The following is a 20,227-nucleotide window of genomic DNA, read 5'->3' as shown; positions in this document are numbered from 1 at the left end:
GTGTTAACAGTTTGGAAATGGCTATGTTTAACAAAGGTTTCAATCATTAAAATGATTATAGAGGGAAAATTGAACTGTTGATTAATTGATGCAAGCGGAAGTTTGCTATTCGCTGTGCGGGTAGGGTCAAGATACGGTTGTCACTTGAAAGTTTTGTCTATAACTTAACCCTCTGAGAGCATGGTACAAAAGCAGTCAGTCCACACTCTGAGCCTCTGCTGGAGCTTTGTGTTAGCGTAGGTCCTGAGGAGATCACTGTCTGCATGAAGAACAGGTCACCGCTGGAGCTTTGCGTTGGCACGAGACACAGGTGCTTGCTGTTTGGCTTGAAGAGCAGGTTGCCATCGTAACTTCGCATTGTGGGGGACATGGTGATTGTTGTTGTTAATACAAGGAACCCGATTGGGGCTGCGAAGAGCCCCAAATGTCTGTATTTTCACTTGAAGCACAGTTTTGAAGCAGGAGGAATACACACTGATGCCAGCCAATGGTCAAAGATCATGGAGGCACCTCTTGGGGGCTCAGGACTCACTCATTCAGGAGCTAGAAGCAGAGCTCAGGCAGGTCCTGGTGGTGCAGGCCAGCTGGGCAATTGCAGGGAAGGCCTCTGAAAGTTATCTGTGTGCCTGTAGCTCAAACAGGGTAGCCTACTGACCATTCAGGTTGCTTCTGGGGATCCTGGGTTCAAGGCAAACAGAACCAGTCTTCATTCGTCAGTCAGCAGGGCAGTCCTTTTTCAGCATCTGCTACAGTTCCCGGATGAGAGGTTCTGAGAGTGCTATTCTTGTACACAGTGCCTACCTGTGGGTGGAGGTTGCCCCATTTATCTAACTTTCCCCCTTTCCTGGGCGTGGCTCCAATTTGTCTAGGGGGACAAAGGAAGGGAGGCCAAAATGCGGGCAGCATTGCTAGTCGCAGTCTTGGTAATGGCCCCCGCTTCACTAATTTGCACTTCCGAAATCTAAGTGCATCACTTTAAGACATCCTCTTTGTCTAGTAAGCAGATTAGATGCGGCTAGAAGATGATAAAAGAGAAGGTGCACCACAGAGAAAACACCCGGGGTGGTTTCCAATTACAGAAACAGTTCGCATATTGACAGTAATTGCTCGATGTTTTGATTAAGCTATTGTCAGGTAACATGCAGAATAGCCGTTTTCAGAGCGTGCTGTTTTGTCGACACCCCAATATCAAGTTTACGAGTGAGCAATGAGGACGGCTGGAAGCTTCCAGAACCTACCAACTCGACTCGGTAGGGGACAGCGATTTTTCTCATGTTTTTGCCCACCGAGGGAAAGGTTGCGGGTGGATTACCGTTCTGTACGTTATTGGCACCATCGATGTTCAAAAGTTTACGAGTGAGCAATGGGGACGCCGGGAAGCTTTCGGAGCCTACCAACTCGACTCTGTAGCGGACAACGATTGTTCTCATGTTTTTGCCCACGGAGGGAAAGGTTGCGGGTGGATTGCCGTTCTGTACGTTATTGGCACCATCGATGTTCAGAATGAGCTTTCCCACCTACTCCAGCTCGCAGCACACGATTTCATTTGGAATAAGATAGCAAATAAAAGTAAAAACACAACAGAGAGTGGGAGTGGGGCCAGGATGTAGATGGGACACTCGCTCATAAATAAAACAAGTTGTCTGGTTCCAGCTGCGCATGACCGCGCTGTGTTTAATGATCCACAAAGGAATGCAGCTGGCACCCTGTGCGCCACTGCTCGCTCCCGCAAGCTGGAGGCCATGAGAGTAAATATTCACTGAAAAAGCTGGGGCACGCATACACCTTTGGCCAATTGCGTGCTTTCATTTTTGAAAGCTACCCGAAAAGGCCAATACAATGTTTGGAAAATCTAAAGCCACACGCACAAGTTTACTGAAAAGTCTGGAGTGATTCCAAGAGGCCCTCTCCTAGATCAGGGCAAGCACGCTGTGCTAGGCTCGACCTAAAAATGCCTTTAGGAGTTTTTTGCTGTCAGGGCATGCAAAAGTTAGACACAGATGTCCTACCTTTTACATACCATGAACCTTGCCCTATGAGCGTTTATTGCCTAACTTAGGGGCGACATATGACTATTAAAAAGAAAGGTTTAACCCTGGCAAAAGGTTTATTTTCCCAGGTCAAAATGAAAGTGAAAACCTGCACCACAGGCTGCAGTAGCAGGACTGAGACTGTGTTACAGTGCTGCTTTATTTGGTGGCTCAAGGGGTCCTACAGCCCACTTGTGGCATTACTTTTACAAGCCGTGTGTAAATGTAGTACCATTTACTAGGGTCTTATTAGTCAATTAAATGTGCCATTTAGGTGTATACTATTTTCACCATGTTCGACCCTGCCACATTTCCCAGGTTCATGCGTGATGTACTACTCCAGTCTGAGTTTTTTTCTTTGAATTCTGGGACTTGTAGTCTTGTTTATTGAAGTATAAAACAGGATGGCAAGTCCCACAATAAAAAAAAACCTGAACTGGATCAGCACATCAAGCATGGAGCTGGGAATCTTGGCATCTATGAATGTTTCAGGGAGAGAGAACAAGCATTTTAACACTGGTTAGCAGGGGTAATGCAAAGAGTCTTAAAGCCAACAAGTCAGTCAGTCAATATAGCTTTATTTCGATAAAAACATATCTTAAAAGCTGTAGAACAGAGTAAAAAAAGCAATACAATTAAAATCAGAATGCTTTCTAATAAGAAATAAATAAATATATCGAAACCATTTCAGTTGGCTAACCAAATTCATCAAAATCCGAAGAATAAATGTTAAAAACAACATTTTCATTGTGAAGGGAGTGCAACATACAAAGGACGGGAAACACATGTCAAGAGAAGTATCTAAGGATTAGTATTCAGGGTTCTTAACCTAATACTCCATGCCCATCTAAAAAATGTGGCCAGCCCACAAGCATAGAGATCCCGTGCATCAGTTCTTAGAATGCGCAGTGCATCAGAGTGACTGTGGGTGCCCAGATCTCTGCAGAGCGGTCTGAGCCAACGTTCCCTTGGAGCTTCGTAGGCTGGGCAAGCGAACATGACATGCGCAGTTGACTCAGAGGAAGCCTCACAGTACGGGCAGGAAGCTGATGTTTGGTGAGGAGGCTTCCATTTCGCAGTCAGCTCTCGTGTGAGGAGTGAACCTACCCTAAACTCGAAGTACAGAGCCCTGTCATATGGTTTTTGTATGACATCTAGGTATGGTTCGTAACAGGTGAAATGCTTGTGTTGCATAAACTCCTCAGTCAGCCTGCCTATTCTGGGATTAAGAAGACCCTTGTTGCTAATCCAGGACCAGTACACCTTCTTAAGTTCTGCCTTTGGTGGGGCAGTTCAATTTATCCATGCCTCTTTAAGGTTAAGATCGTACAGGAGTGTTTTTAGGTCTTTCAACCATTTGATCTTGTGCCACCCATCCATACTCATTACTTCGTTTAGCCCCTCCGCAGAGTCCTAAAGCCAACAAAAACGATTTCAGAATAAATAGGGGAGTGGAGGCAAAATATGAGGCTAAGGCTGTCAGATCTAACATCAGGGCTTCCATGAAGGTAATGTTCAAAGTTTTGCATGAAGCAAGGGTTATGTAACATAGTGGAAAGGGACATTGCAGAGATAGCAGTATCGGACCATGCACATTTTGAGGTGATATAGTCCAGGACCGATAGACATAATTGGAGAGAGTCATGGAATGAACATGGGAATGCTCTGAGACCCCAGTTGACAAGGCTGAAATAGTCATCTACATAGAGAATTAATGGGGGATATTCTCTAGAACGTGTGATAATGATCGCAAAATAAGCCTAACGCAACTCTGCACATCGCAGTCTATCCTGGGAAAATGACGCTAAGTTAACGTTGTATTCTCAACCCGGCGGTACCATGCGATAGTCTCATGATAAGGCAGCAAATGAACACCATGAAGTCACCGGGGCGGCAATAAAAAAGTAAACCCCATGCAAAAAAAGTTGTGATGGGCCCAACTGCGATAAAAAAATCAGCGATAATCTCCCCCTGGCCCGCAATTCACACTCATCAAGTGGGAAAAATCACTATAAAAGTAGAAAAAAACATACAAACAACAGCAAAGCACAATGGTGTTAGCGGAGCAAGTAAAGAGGACAACCAGAACCCCACAAGTCCCCCGGAGGACCAGACTGGGACCTCGGGGTCAGGGAAAGGCAAGGACAAGAAGAGTAGGAAGAAGCGGTTCAGTCCGCAGGAAAACAGGATTCTGATAACTGAGGTGGTAGAACACCATCAACTACTGTTCGTCACCTCCACTGTGTCTAGGCAACAAAAAATGGAATATGGCAGTCCATCGTGGACAAGGTGAATGCCGTCGGAGTGCTGAAGAGGACAATGGAAGAGGTCAAGAGGCGCTGGAATGATGTGAAGCGCAAAATCAAGCAGAAACTCGCAAACAACCGGAAGGGAGCAATGCAGACTGGAGATGGGAGTCCAGCGCCACAGGAGGAGCTGGACGAGATGGTGTCCACAGTCATCAGTGTGGAGACGGTGGCAGGAGTTGGGCGAACGGACACTACTCAACATGACTGGACACAACAGCACCAGGGTGAGTAACAACTAGGGACTGGGGGGAGGGAGAGATGGGCACAATGGCACACATGTACAATTAAGTATAGCACATCTGTGGACAAACCATGCCTCAGAACCCCAACTCCTACCAAGAGACCAATGTACCCAAGTATGCAACATCTCAGCACTGTAAAAGCACAGAAGTCAAAGTCATACCGCATGAAAGGAAGAAGGGGCAGCAAAATCAGTACTGCAGGGGGCCACTCCCCCAAAATGCAGCACACAAACATAACATGCAGAGCACATCAACATTGACAACAATGTGGTACAAACCGCAACACGTCCACAACAGAACAGAGGACACAACTGGTGCCGCTTATGTGTAGAAACAGGCCAATCACATTTGGCATTGCAGGGAAATATGAGTTGACAATGTCCAAATACAAACACACATCTGTGATGTTGTCAAAATGTCCACTGTCCAACATCAAATAGGCAGCTTCTCCCAAACAGTCACAATGTACAGTGTCATGCAGTCTGAATGTAAACATGTACAATGTGTCAACATACATTTGAACACAATGTTAAACTGCATCTCCCCTTGACATTGCAGAGGGAAATCCAACACCTCCTGCAAAGCAGGCCGTATCTCTCTTCCCTGATGATGAAGAGGACACCAAACCTTCGACCCCGCTACCCTCCAACAGCTCATGGACAGCCTCTGCACCCTTCATCCAGGAGCAGGGCAGCCCAGCTGCTATGAGGAGACCCCACTCCCTGCACAGACCACACAGCAGGCAGCACCCACCACCACGGCTGCCTCCCAGGACCCCCACGAAGAACACATGGCCTTCCAACGCCGTGCGTTGGGGTGCCAGGAGCAGCTGGCTGAACAGGTGCAGGTGGGGTTCGACCGCCTGGCAGCCAAACTAGATGCCATATGTGGGTGTGTAAGTCCCATCAGGGACTACTCACAGTCCCTAACGGACACCCACAGCTCGCTCCATGCTCTCCAATGAACCATGGCTGACATCGCTGGAGTCCTGACTCAGAGACAAGAACAACTATCTAGTCAGAGTGGCTCTAGCGATGTCACCCAGGAGTTACTTGGGACACATGTGGAGGATAATGAAGACCATGGAGCAGACGCAGAAGGAAAGAGTGGCTGCCACAGTTGCACACCAGCGGGAGGTAGCTGGGTTCCCCAATGCTCTAAAGACCCTCCTCTTGGCATTGCTGCCACAAGGCCTGGCACTGTTGCATGCTGTTGCTACCACTCCATCCACATCTTCGCCCCTTGAAGTGTCAGTGCCACACAGTGCATCAGACATTCCACCTCCGGCCCCTGAGGTATCATTTGCACACAGTGCTGGAGACAGAACACCATCACCTACACATGAGGCACATGAAACAGCAGAGGACGAAGATGCGGATGAATCTGCCTTAATGGTAATAAGGACGCAGTAGCATTCATCTCGCTATATAGCCAGTTTCTGCTAGGGTCTGGCCTCTGCATCATCACCTTCCACTGTCCCCGATACACTCTGTGACACTCACCTTGGACCTCGACATTAACTGCCATATTCTGTTTGTTCACCAATGACACAGCAATCAGACTGCGGATTGAGCTCTTCCCCTTCTGTTGAACTTGTCATTCCATGAAGGACTATTGCTGGCCCTCCACGGGCCAACAATGTAAAGTGGGGTTTGCATGGCCCTGTACTGCTCCAGCTAAAACACTCCACTGAATGTGCATTAAACATTCATATTCACATAGATGTGTCATGTCTATGATCTTTCAAGTGTGGAAGTATGGATGAATGTAGGCCCAGTGATTCTCCTTTATGTCCATGTTGCTCATGTTGTGGAACTTGGGTCACAGGGTGACACAGTGCCGATTGCGGTCCGGGTGGCCCCGGCACTACAACAGGGATACATGCATTAGTTACTTCATTGTCCAGCCCAGGACAGAACCACGCCCAGAGCCCCGGGGTCATTGTTAATACCCTTACGATGGACTGGCATACGCCAGTCCAGCCCACTCCTCTTACGCTCACTGGGGGCGGGTGGGTCTTCCCTCTAGTGATCTTCTAATCACAGGTCTAGTTGTCAGCATGCCACAGCCACTCCCTCATAGCTGGTTTACACCCACACCACACCCATCCAGCACACGGATCATAGGACATGTAGCCCTGCCAATAAAAAAGGGCCAGGTGCACATGCTGGACGCCATCTCCACTCTATCTGGGTGTATCCGTGTGGTTATTATTTATGCATGAGGGCCTAGGGCCCTGCCACTTTACATTCCCCAGTGCCGGAGGTGACATGATGGTGTCCACCCCACAAGACTCAATCATAAATGGTCCATGATTTGTGGGACACAGACTTGGTGGCACCAGATACACTGCAGCCGGCACAGGCACACCACCACAGGACGGTGACTTTCGGTTCACTGAGGTAGGGGCACCTTAAGTGCTGAACATGTGCGATGATACCCCATCCTGGTGGTCCAGACTAGTGAGACTTTTGTGTGAGCCCTGCTGGACCGCAGTGTAGGAAAGCCATCAGGCAGTGCTGGCCTACCGCCACGTGGCTTTGCCTCGCAGGTCACAGAGTTAGTGGCACCTAAAGGGCTGAGCGGGCGTGCAGCCTGCGAAGATGCCGTGCGCACTGATATGACCTCTGCCATAGCGAAATCAAGACCCAGAATCAAGTGTGTGACCTAGTGGCCCGCGGAGCGGGGCTGCATGATGTGGAGGGTGCAATATTCATGGGTCCCTGGCTTGGGAATTGCACCGACACGTGGTTAGCCCTCTTGAAGACACGCCGGTGGCGGAAGGCGAGTAGTGAGGCCTGGGTGTGGAGGGGCGGGCAATCACTGCTGGGCAGCGGGAGGGGCTGGGATGCAGCAGCCTGTGTGCGCAGGGGCGGGCAAGCAATGATGGTGTGTGCAATTGTATGTACTCTGCCATTCATAAATCTAGACTTTGTTTCAGATAAAGGACCTGTAGAACTGCAGTACATACCGGCACGTGGTTGGAGACACACCAGTGGCAGCAGGTGAGCAGTGAGGCCTGGGTCTCTCTCCCTCTCTTCTTATCACTGTCTCTCTCTCTCCCTCTCTCCCTCTCTTTCCCTCTTTCTCTCTCTCCCTCTCTTTCTCTCTCCCTCCCACTCTCTCTCTCTCCCTCACTCCCTCTTTCCCTTTTTCTCTCTCTCCCTCTCGTTCTCTCTCTCTCCCTCTCTCTCGCTCTCCCTCTCTTTCCCTCTTTCTCTTTCTCTCCCTCTTTCCTTCTTTCTCTCTCTCTCCCTCTCTTTCTCTCTCTTTCTGTCTCTCTCCCTCTCTTTCTTTCTCTCTCTCTATCTCTCAATTTCGCTCACTCTCTCTGTCTTTGATGAGCGCATGACACACCTTCTTATCTAGAATTTTGTCTTGCAGGCTGTGACCTACAGATTGCCCTGAGAAGACCTGCCATGACTCTTCTAAATAGTTGTTTTTAGTTTTTTTGAAAAAAATGTTTTGTTTAGTACTTCATAGATGAATGAGTGATTCTCCATTTTCTGAACACACATGCATGTTAATTGTTGTAATTCTGCGACATCAGGCACATTTTTTTGTTCATCATTTCGTGGAGTTGATGTAACATATCTTTGTCCGGGGAGGGGGGCCTGGGGTTGGTGGCGGTGGGTTTTGTGGTCCTCTTGGGTGTCCGAGCTGCATGATCGTTGGCTCCATAGCATCTGTTGTTCTTCAGGTGTGGCTCTGGGATGGCTCCTTTTTCACCCGACTTTGCACCAGGTAAGAGCAGGTGTTAAATTCCTGCAGCTAACACACCTTATCGCCTGTTTTGGGTTGTTATCGCCGATCTGGCTGGTCGTTGAGAATTTTGCGGAGTTGTGTTGTTGCGACTTTTTGCATGGGAACGCCTACTCTGCATCTCATTAGCGATAGTTGCTGGGCTCATCTGGGCAATGTTTTTTACGGCTGCTATCGCAGGTAAACTAGTGATATGGGCTGTTTGCACCAGCTTGTGAATGAGGCAATAATTTTATCGCCACTTTGGCTGCGATAAAGTGCTGATAATTCAGCGATAAATCCTTGAGAATATGCCCCAATGTAACATGAATAGAAGGGCCATAGACACAATGCCATGGGGCTTGTTTATGGCAATAATGGTAAACCAGGAGAGAGAAATATAGCTCTCGGAGAGCTAATTATTGGAGCAATTCTGAGGGGACACTTATTAGAATTCAGGAAAAGTAGATCAGAGATGATGTTATTGAAACTAAAAAGTGGGGAAAATGAAATGGGAAATGCGGAGGCCCATTGCTGGCCAGACCGTCATGAAGGCATAGAGTGAAAACCCACAATGGGGGAATTAATAATCCAGCAGGAGGGGTGGAGGTTGGGCCTTTAGGGAAAGCAAAAAGCAGGACGTTTTTAAAACTTTTTTCTTTGACTCCATAACATCGGCCGGAAAGACCTGTGATCCCATCCTTCCCTGGGGATTGCATAGAGGTATCCATCATGGGTTGGTGGATTATTGTGGTTCTTAAGCAATGGATCAGTGTAAGAGTGTTTTTTGGGAGAGCTTACAGGATCTTTATCCGACAAGTGGGTGAAAAAATTGCCAAACTTCAGAACATATTCGTAGAGGGAATCGGGGTGACACAGTCAATGTGGGAAGTAGTTATAGCATTGATTTCCAAGCTGTGTAAAGACCCGGAAGAATGCACATCATTTGTCCGATTTGCCTCCTAGACATGGCTATCAAATTTTTCACTGTGATCTTGGCCAATAGGCTGGATACCCTAATGCTTTTCTTGGTTGATTTGACTCCAGAGAAAACAGTACTGGAGGTGTGGGATATTGTAGTAAACAGGGGACAGATGACATCCCTTCTCCTAACGCACCTATTCATGATAATAAACCTGACTTCTCGTTAGCTGCGATAGTACACACTATCAAACCCTGGAAGAGGTGTGACTGTAGAATTCCATGTGACCTCTTTCACTTGGGTTAACCCAAGTCCTTTGGGGAGTGCAGAGCGGATATTGGGGTCATAGATTGCAATGCCTACAGTTGCACCATTGGAGGCTTCATCCAATGAACAAAGATCTGGCTAATAGACACTTTCCAAAATTTGATATGCATGTCAAGAGAGTATAACTTGACTTGACTTGACTTGATTAAGAAAAAGCAGCTTGTGTCGCCGCAAAACACGTGTTGGATGAAAATGTTGTACTGATGCCAACTGCCAACAATACTGAACTGTACAGTTGCTAATTGAAATTAAGTTGGTGGTAAGTTCTTTTAAATCAAGGCAACTGTTGATTTAATTGAATTATAGCATAATTACACTGTGATATAAAATATGAATGTGAAGATAAAACCTTGTTGTTAATAAGCCTTAACGAAATATAATTTATGGAAATGTTACATTTATTTGTGACATAGATGCTTTTGTAATAGCTCCCTAAGAGTAAGATTATATTGAGTTCTAAGTATCGTTCTGGTTGGGCACCGGTCTAGTAGGGAGTTTATAAAGGCAGGGCCACTATTAGCTTTGCCCTAAATTTTCCTTACATAAGCGACCTTCACCTAATGCATCCATGGGAGGATGCTGTGCATCGTTGGAAAAATGCTGGCCCAGGCTTAAATGCAAAATACTGCCATACCGTGAAGACCGACTGCATGGGTTAGTGATGTGTGGGCATGTCGAATCTAGTAGTAGTATATGTCAGCACTGGACTCAAAAAACACAAACCGAGGTTTAGGCACAAAACATGTACTGGCTAAAAAGAAAAGATGGTATTTTATAATACAAATCGTGTTCTAAAATGAAAAATAGAGGCCTTTTCTGGGGGGTTGCTGACTTTTTCAAAATGAACAGTGTGCTGCTTGATGGCTGCCAGAGCTAGTCTGGGCGCCGTGCGGCTCTGAAGGGTCACTAGGCGTCCATCCAGTTGATTGAGTATGTTCACCTTTCATGTCTGGGCTATGTCCTGCCAGGGCTCTGAAAATTGAGCACCAAGTGCCCCCCTTCAGACCTTGTCTGTCAGTAAGGCGTCGAGCAGTTCAAGAGTTACTGAAGGGAGTGGTATGGGGCGGAGGATCCGATTTCAGTAACTCTCAAAATCACTTCAAGCAATATAATTGTCCCCCCACCCCCTTTAAATTATTTAAAGAAAGCACTTTATTCTATGCACATTTGGTCAAATATACCGCACATATCAAGATAGCACAAGACTTGTTAGAAATACCAATACACTATAGGAACAGACAGATTCGGACTCACAGTGGAGTAAGTGTTTCCTTGACCTCGAGGTTCAGTCCATGAGCTTCAGGGGTCACCGTGTTCTATTCCTATAAGAAGTCGCCCACAGATCAGCAGGTGTAGTCGGCAGTCTTTATGCTGGCACTGTTGTTATGCAGTTTGCACCTGAGGGGGGTGCACTGCTGTTTTGCTGTTGCCCAGTCGCAGCTCCATCATTCACCCATCCCTGCTCCTCTCCACTCCTGCAGGTCCACAGAGCAGTCGCCGGGTAAAGTCACGGCCTCAGATGCCATGGAAAAAGGCCCCAACAGAACCCCCGCCCAAACCAGAGAAGATCTTGTGTGGGTGGCTCTGAGTAAGGAGGGTGTTCCAGCAGGCAATGCATCTGCAGTTCACAGGGAGCTGAAACTGACCCTGGAATGGGTCCATGCAAGGGTCAGGCTAACGCTTTACTACTTCAAAGACCACTAACTACTGAGAATACCCTGTAACTACCAACATTCGTACATATCTGCACTGAAGCTTCCTTTGCAACTGCTCAGCATTTAAAAACGTTGCTTCCTGAAACGAGATACACCCTGGAATAAATGAACGAGTAAATAAACGGAGACTGAAAATAAAAAGAATATGTTGACAGAAGGTGGCAAGGATGAAGTGTTTGTGACAGCGGAATACGGTCCAGTAATAGAGTAACTAGCAAAGCCATCTTTCATTTGTATGCTTTGATAATAATGTAAAAAGGAGATAGCTGGAAACACGAAAGTAATGATTCTCAGCCAGTTGCTTCCTGACAAATATGTGCCAAAGTTTGTTTGCAGTATCCGATTGCATATGGAAAGCAAGTAACATGACTACTGAGTACACCGCCATTTTGTACAGCCTCAAAAGCGAGCAACCAAGTGACATAGACTTCTAAAAATATTACCTTCCAGCTTACAATTGCTTGAGTTAGGATAACGGCAGGACATATACTTATTTCTCTTGCCAGTAGCAACACAACCAAAGCGCTCCATGGTTTCAGAATCTCTATGATGTGTGAGACAGGGTTGTTCTTGGCAGCTCCTGAACTGTTGCAGCAGTAGGGTAGCGCGTTTACCTAAGGAGCGGCCAGCAACATCCGTGCATAACAGTGGGGGTTACGCCTTCACATCCCAGCAGGCCTTAATTTTTACCCAAATAAGTTTGTTCTGTGCAAACATTGATGTTGTAAATAGAAAAGTATCAGCCAAAGTTTGATTAATGAAATATTTTATCAGTTAGATGATTTATGTCTTACTTACCGTGAACTAGAGAACTATGCACTGTCTTAAAACAACACTGAGCTACTTCAGGGCCCTTTTGCAAGTTGCAAATGGGAAAATTATCAGATAAATAAAGCTCAAGAAAACAGACTTTCTTATTTGTAGCTTAAACAAACTTCAGTCTGCTCAAGTATTATATGTAAAGTATTTAAAAGAAGGATTTTTAAAACTTTTTTTCATCCTTTTGCAAAATAGGGCACATTGACAAGTAAGAAACCTGCTCATCATTACCTAAAGAGAAATGCCCAACTTACCCTGTTCCAAAAAATAGAAATGGACATTTTCCCACTGTCAAAAAGAAACAAAATGGGGTTTTATGTTAAATCGGAGTAAGTACTTGTCAAAGTTAGATTTGAAGAGTGCATACCATCAAATTTCACCTGGAACCAAAACAGTCCATGCCTTTCAAAACGACTGACCTTGTTTTCCAGCTCACTCACCTCGGCTGCGAGTGTGTTTCAGTGAATGATGAATATTATATTTAAGGAACAGAAACAAGTTTTAACCTTCCCACACAATATACTTGTTTTCATTACGGTCCTGGATAAACAAAAATTGGTATTGAAAGAAGTCTTGGATGGACTAGATTAAATTGTGTGAAGAAAAGTTTACGTTTCTGATGGATACTTCTAACCGCAGCTTCCACTCCTTGTGAATACTCCAGCTGGCAGAATGGATCCAGTGAATTTTATTCAGCCATTCCTCCTAATGTAGGTAGGGGGCACTGTGCGCTCCAAATCAGATCCATTTCGTCGGGGCCCCTACATAGTTAGCACCTCAGTGCACTGATATCCGTCCCTTCTGACGCATATGCGATCTTGCTCCCATGAATTCTGTCAGGCTTGACAGACAAACATTTTTTTAAAAATCCAGTGTGCAAGGGACATGTCCCTTTCAAAAAAGCACATAGTTCAAACCTTGAAAAGGCTTGCCGCAAACAAATGCGAGTGCCACAATGTTTGTCTCTGATATTTGGGATCCCCACATGCCTCAGTCTCATGTGACAAATGTGCACGGGTGAATTTGAAGACTATTGACACAAGAAGCCAAGCTCTACATTGCGGGAAATCGTCGAAAGGTACCACAGGTCCGGTCCTACTCAAAGTCAAAGAGGCAGACACAGTCTCATTTCTGAGGTCATTCATGCGAGCGCTCTTCCTCCAGAACAAAATAACCAGGTAAGTCTAAAAAGAAGAAACATAAGAAGATGAAACACTGCTCCCCTACATCCCACCATGAGGAGTCACGTGTGCCCCATGGTACTGTCAAGCAGTAGACTCGGTCTCCACTTAGAACTGATCCTGGCCCTAATCACAATGCAACCCCAGTTATTTCTCTGGTTGATTGGTGACACTACAAAAAAACTCAGACCTTTAGAGACGCAATGCTGCACTTGCCCGGTATCCACCCAGATCCTTCTGCAAAGCCTTTGGGTCCTACAGATCTGAGGAGGCCTCCAGTTGGTCAACGGCACCAGCTGTGCCCCTCGACCCCATTCCCGGGCAAGCCCTAACTATGGGTACAGTGCCATGCCCAATACCCCTTAAGGAGCCATGACTGATGCCAGAGAGTCACAACCTCTTCACCGCTCAGCCTTTTCAGATTTGGAGAGGCTTCCTTTACTCTACAGATTACCTAACCACGATGATGATGGTACTTAACAAATGTATGATGATGAGAATCTATTTTTGGACCTTTGAGATGCCAGTGGCTTGGATACCTACCCGGACACTGGCATTCATTCACCTACCCCTGGCACATAAATGGAAGAGCCTGCCTCCTTTGCTATGGTCATTGGGAGTAGCAAAAGTCTCAGAACTGCGGTCAAGACAAGCATCCTAACAGTGGCCCTGCAACCTTGGCAGACCTCACAGGAATCCCTTCTGCCTTTTAAGAAGGTCTTGTGTTGTTAAATTAAATTAAATTAAATGACACCGGCTCACTCTTTGATAAAGAAAATGTATGCATTACACACATTAGAACACAGCCACAAGCTACCCGTCACAAGATATATGAAGTAGGGGATAAGGCAGGTAAGCTTTTAGCATGGCTGGACAGGAAGGAAAGAGCACAAAGGACGATAGCACAGCTGCGTACTCTGTCAGGTGATATAGTGATCGCTCCGCAGGACATAGTGGATATGCTGGCTGGGTATTTTGAGCAAGTGTATACCTCATGCTCACACATGACGACAGAGGAGGTTCAGACCTATATCAAGGATGTTAAAATACCTACCTTATCGGCAGAGGCGGCTCTCTCACTGGAGGCCGACCTCACGTTGGAGGAGCCGCAGGCGGCCATCTACTCCCTACAGTCAGGATAGGCCGTGGGGCCCAACGGAATACCCATCGAACTTTACAAAAGGACATCAGATCTAACTGCCCGCATCTCTTAAAAATGTTCTTGGAAAGTTTGAATACAGGGGAGCTACCACGGGATCAACGAATGGCCACCATAGTAACGGTTCCGAAGCCTGGTAAACCCCCTGACGACTGTTCCTCGTACCAACCAATATCCTTACTCAACACTGAGGCTAAGATCCTCGCCAAACTGATTGCGAAACGCCTAACCCAGCAACTTGTGACCTTGGTTCACCCGGATCACTCTGGGTTTATGCCTAACAGAAACACAGCACTTAACCTCAAAAGGTTACAGGCAGTACTCGCATGCATACCGTACATTCAGGAACCATCAGCTATCCTCTCTCTCGATGCTCGGATGGCATTCGACATGGTGGAATGGCCTTACTTATTTGCGGTCCTTCGACATCTGGGCTTCGGCCCAAAATTCTGCGCATGGGTGAAATTGTTGTACTCACCCCCCCTGGCGCATGTGGTGGCAAATGGGCATATCTCCAGGGACTTCCCACACGCCAGGGCTGTCCACTGTCTCCATTGCTATTTGCCCTGGCGTTGGAGCCATTGGCAGCATGGATTCGATGGGACCCCATGATTCGGGGACTTAAATGGACAATGACCTGGGAAGACCGCATCTCTTTATATGCGGATGATGTGCTACTATACCTGACCTCCCCTAGGTGCTCTATTTTGGTGCTTTTAAACATTTGTGAAATCTTCGGTCGGGTGTCAGGTTATACCATCAATTGGTGTAAATCGATGCCCACTCAAAATCACTGTAGAATCCTTTCAATATTTGGGTATTTATGTGACGCCCAAGTCGGAGGAGTTTCTCCAGAAAAATCTGATGCCCCCCCTGGAATGGTTTAGGTGAGACGTGGTGCACTGGCAAAGCCTGCCGCTGACCTTGCTGGGCAAGGCAGCCCTTTTTAAAATGATGACACTCCCCCGGTTTTTATATGTTTTGGAGAACACTCTGTTTGTTGTGCCACTAAAGTATTTCAAGATGATAGAGGCGACTGTCTCTGGTTTGCTCTGGGGAAACAAGCCAGCACGCATAGCACGGGGAAAGCTGGTACGACGGCGGAATAGCGCTTCCTGATATACAGTTATACTATCGGGCAGCCCAGTTAAAAATAATCATACGACGGCGGAATAGCGCTTCCTGATATACAGTTATACTATTGGGCAGCCCAGTTAAAAATAATCAATCAATGGTTGCATACGTCTCAGACAAAACCAGCGTACCAGGCGGATAGACAGGGGTTGGGGGAAGCAGGTATCATGTCTGCACTATATGATAAGGGTAGATCTTCCTCCCTCATTGGACCGACAGCACACACAATCCATATATGGTATGCAGCGCAGATGCAACTAAAATGCAGGGGTATTATCACCCAGATGACACCACTCTGATTGGCACGGCAGTTAGGATGGCTTAAAAACAGCAATGGATTCTAGGCGTGGGACTTGATTGGTATCTCCACGGTGGGGGATCTATGGAAGAGGGGTGAAATGGTTTCATTTGAACAGCTTAGGATCCAACATGAGCTGGCACCCACCGATAGGTTTCGGTACATGCAAATTAGACACGCACTAAATTCAGTTCTCTCGCCTGGTACCAACATACCGGAGGCCACCCCCTCAGAGGACAGGCTTCTGACTGAACACATGCCCAAAAAGGCCACCTCATTCACTCATCGTAAGCTAATCAATAACATGCCGGACCCGATGCTGACACTTAGACATAAATGGTCCACTGACTTGGGAGATATCGATGATGCAGATTGGCAGACAGCACTGTCGTCCCCACGGGAAGTAGCCATAACCTCCATACTCCGTTTAGTGCAGTTAAAGATACTTCATCACACATATTATACCAGGGTGACCCTCTACACAATAGGGAAGGCCGCACATCAGTTTTGCCTACGGGACTGTGGTGAGGAAGGAACCTTTTTTCATACTATATGGCAATGCCCCCAGATTGCAGCTTACTGGGTCAAAGTGATGCGAACATTGTCACAGGTTGTGGAGGTATCACTTGGTGTTGGTGAGGAACCGAGGTGTTGTCTCCTGAATTTGTGGGAACCGAATGATCTTTCCCACTCAGCTCAAGATTGGGTTACGCTGGGTATAGTGTTTGCCAAACGTAATGTTGCCAGGAACTGGGGGTCAGGGGAGTTGCCGACGCTTAGAGACTGGTGCAAAAATATGGATGAAGCAATGATGGCCGAAAGGGTGGTATACAAGCACCGTGGATGCCCCAGGAAATGGGAGGAGGTGTGGGGTGCATGGAACAAATTCAGAGGTTATCTCTGTGACCCGCCCATGCAGGACATGGACGACGTGTCTGAATACAGGGGGCCATGGGGAGGTGGAGTCCCGCAATATACCAACAGTGCTAACTAGAATGTACCATGTATTAGTAATGTGTGTAATGTCACCGACATTGGTTGCGATTCACAGTGTTTAATGTAGATGCCATGTACTTGTTGTATGCCTTGAATTCTTTCTTAATAAAAAAAATAAAAATAAAAAAATGGGTATATTTGGCTTGGGGATGTTAAAGTTTGGAGGCCTTGGAGAATGGACAAAAGTAGAACCGGAGGATAGTGATAGTGTACCAGAAAGGAGGAGAGTATGAGAGAGTGACTGAAGATGTAGTGGTGTATTGATGATGAGTGATAGGGAGTGCAAAGGAAGGATGAGTATTATTACTGGATTAGAAAAACAGGATGCCAAATAATGGAGGTGACAGAGATTTGGTGGATAGAACTGGTCTTCTAGTGAGAACTGACAGAATAAGAAAAGGTCTCATTAGACTGGGGGACAGTGTGTGGTGATAGCACATACTTTGCAGCTGCTACACTTTAATGTCACTCTTTCAACAGGGGCTATATGCTATTTGGTTCTATGTGGTTCTAAACTTATCTATTGTATTCATTGTTATGTGCTAGAGTCCAACGTTTCTTTCTATCAAGAGTTTGTTATTGTAATTTGCTTACATTTGATTTATTTCTGTAATGCTTTAGAACATTTTCTAAGGTATCAAGAAAGGTTGTAGCTTTAATAATAGACGGAATCCTGTAACGTTCTCTCCAATGTGACATGGAACTTCAAGGGAAGCTTCTGTGCCAGGAGCTGTTACCTGTTGCTTAGCTGAGAGATACCATCTATGAGTTTCCTGCTAGCATAAAGACCCTGACGGCTTCCTCACTGAGTCCCATGGTCATCACTCCAAATATCATGTGCCAATTAGAAGCCATTTTGACCCTTTTATCCTCTCCCAGCCCTAAATGAATATCAGAAGTCTAATGTTGTCTCAAGGTACCTTTGTAGGCACCACAACTGGAAGAGTCTGAAAGTAATATAACAGCAGAGGCAAATTCACCATTTTCAATATTGCTACCTTCCACAACTACCATATAGAAAGGTCTTTTTATCTGCTATAGTCCGTTTCGATCCCCCTTTATCAGGTCTGGTTCATTTGCTTCATGAATTGCATCCAACTTACTTGTTAGTCAAGTATCTCAAGCCTCCTCGTGCCCTTGAGCTCTATCATCTACTCCAGTGCATCCTTTTTCTCCACTCCCATCTTTATTTCTAGAATGTTTGACTTTCCAGGGTTGCCAGCACCGAGTGTGAAGCTCAACTCTCTTTGAAATGCCTCTAGTTGATCAATCAGGGTTATCAAAGGTTGGGTGGGTCTGAAGAACATCCTCTGCAAAATGATCCACCTCATGCCCCTCACCTCTGAAGTGACAACTACTATTGCCTTGTTATCCTGTAACCTGGATTCATGGGCTCCATCACCACGTTGAAGAGAGAGGGAGAGTGTAGCGCCCTGTTTTTTCATCTATGCATTTAAAAAGGAGCTATAAAAGTGTCATTCACAAAAACCCAAGCTTGCAGTTTAGAGTAATTGGCCATGATTCATTTGCACATGTGCAACCTGATTACTTCACCAGCACTTGTTTCATATATGCCCACTCAATGCAATACAATTTATTTTCAGAATTCAAGGAGGCAAGCATCACTGATCCTCCTTTATGCCTTATGGGATAGACTATATAGGCAATCATCCCGCCCAACTTGCCCTGGCCACTGTCCCATGGATTCACAAGTCCAAACCCTGAGGAAAATCCTTCTCCTACCTCGCCGGCAAGATCTGACAACCTGCCCCCCCCACCTCAGGCAATCCTCATTGTTGAACCAATTCAGGAAGGATCTCAAGAACTGGCCCTTCGACTGAACGTCCATGCCCAGACGGATCAGCACCCCTCCTTGCCCCCCGTGCTTTGAGACCCTCACGGGTGAGAATCCATGATATACAAACTCCTGATTGATTGTATTGTCACAGGTCTGTCTCGAAGATAAACCCCACCTGATTTGAGTCCGCTAAGAGTGAAAGAACCCTATCAATCCTCTAGACTAGGACCTCAGTAAATAATAGTGTCTAAATTAATTAAAGGGCTATAGGAAGAGCAGGACTTTAGGTCCTTCTCTGGTTTGGGGAGGATTGTAATTGTTGTTTAGGACAAGGTGACAGCCACAATCACTATGTCAAGGAAGGAGTGGAACAAATTTTCAAGTTGTCATAGAACCACTCCTGTTTTTTTTTTAAATGGTGTAATGAAGTTTGTCCCTGGAGCATAATACAATTTTAAATATGTGTGAGTTTGTAGTATCTCTATCTTAGATATGGGGCCCACCAACTCCTCTCTTATAGTGTACAGCAGTATCATTACATCACCCTAAATTGACATACATTCACCATGACATTTTAAAAATATATTATCACAATCAATGTTCATAACAAATTATTGGGGATTTTTTCTTTCTTTATATGGTGTTATAACTGACATCCTTGGTGTAGTATTCCTGCAAACCTTTTGCATTCACCCCTCCTATTTGCTGAATTCATTTGTGTTGGATTTAGGACGCTGTGCTTGTACTCTCTCCTTCAAAAATGTTAATATTAGCCTACACCTAATTGGCACATTTAATGTACTTGTAAGTCCTAATAAATGATACTATATGTACATGTAAATTAAATGTTACTAGTAAGCTTGCAGTACTCATGCCACTCAATAAAGTTGCCCTCTAAAAATAAAATTTTCAGGCCAGCCACTGCAGCCCATAGTGCAGTTTTAAACTGCCATTTCGATCTGGCAAAATAAACCTTTTGCCAGGTTTAAACCTACTTTTTTAAATGTATAAGACACCACTAAGTCAAGTCCTAAAAGCTTATTGGGGTGGGTGCAATGCCTCTAAAATGTAGAGCATGTGAACTTAAGTTTACATGTCCTGGCAGTGAATAACTCTTAACATTGTTTTTAGGTCAAGCCTAGAGTCATCATGCATGCCCTGCTCTGTGTGGCATGCTGTATACTGTCTGTGGGGTATGGCCAGCCCCATTACTTTTAATTGGTTCCTTCCTGTGCCGTTCCAACTGCGTTTGTTTTGTGTGGTGAATTGTGCCATTTGTCCTGCCTTGGGTGTTTGTCAGGCTCATGGCGACTGGCCCTGTTTCATGGGTCATTTTGCTTTAGGGCATTTCATACTTGCCGTGCACTCTTTTTTAAACTTTTGCCCTGAATGCACCATGGCGGTGATGGATAGAATGGAGAGCCTGCAGGAAAACTCCTACCAGCTGAACTACGAGCTTTTCTGTGGTTCCGGACTCCGAAAACATGTATGTTTTGTTTTGTATTTGATTACAGTTTTTTAACATCATTTAACATTACATAGCCGCCATAGGACAC

This window comes from Lissotriton vulgaris, chromosome 1_1 (assembly GCF_964263255.1).
Source record: "Lissotriton vulgaris chromosome 1_1, aLisVul1.2, whole genome shotgun sequence".
Taxonomy (NCBI): domain Eukaryota; kingdom Metazoa; phylum Chordata; class Amphibia; order Caudata; family Salamandridae; genus Lissotriton; species Lissotriton vulgaris.
This window is presented reverse-complemented; position numbering follows the sequence as displayed.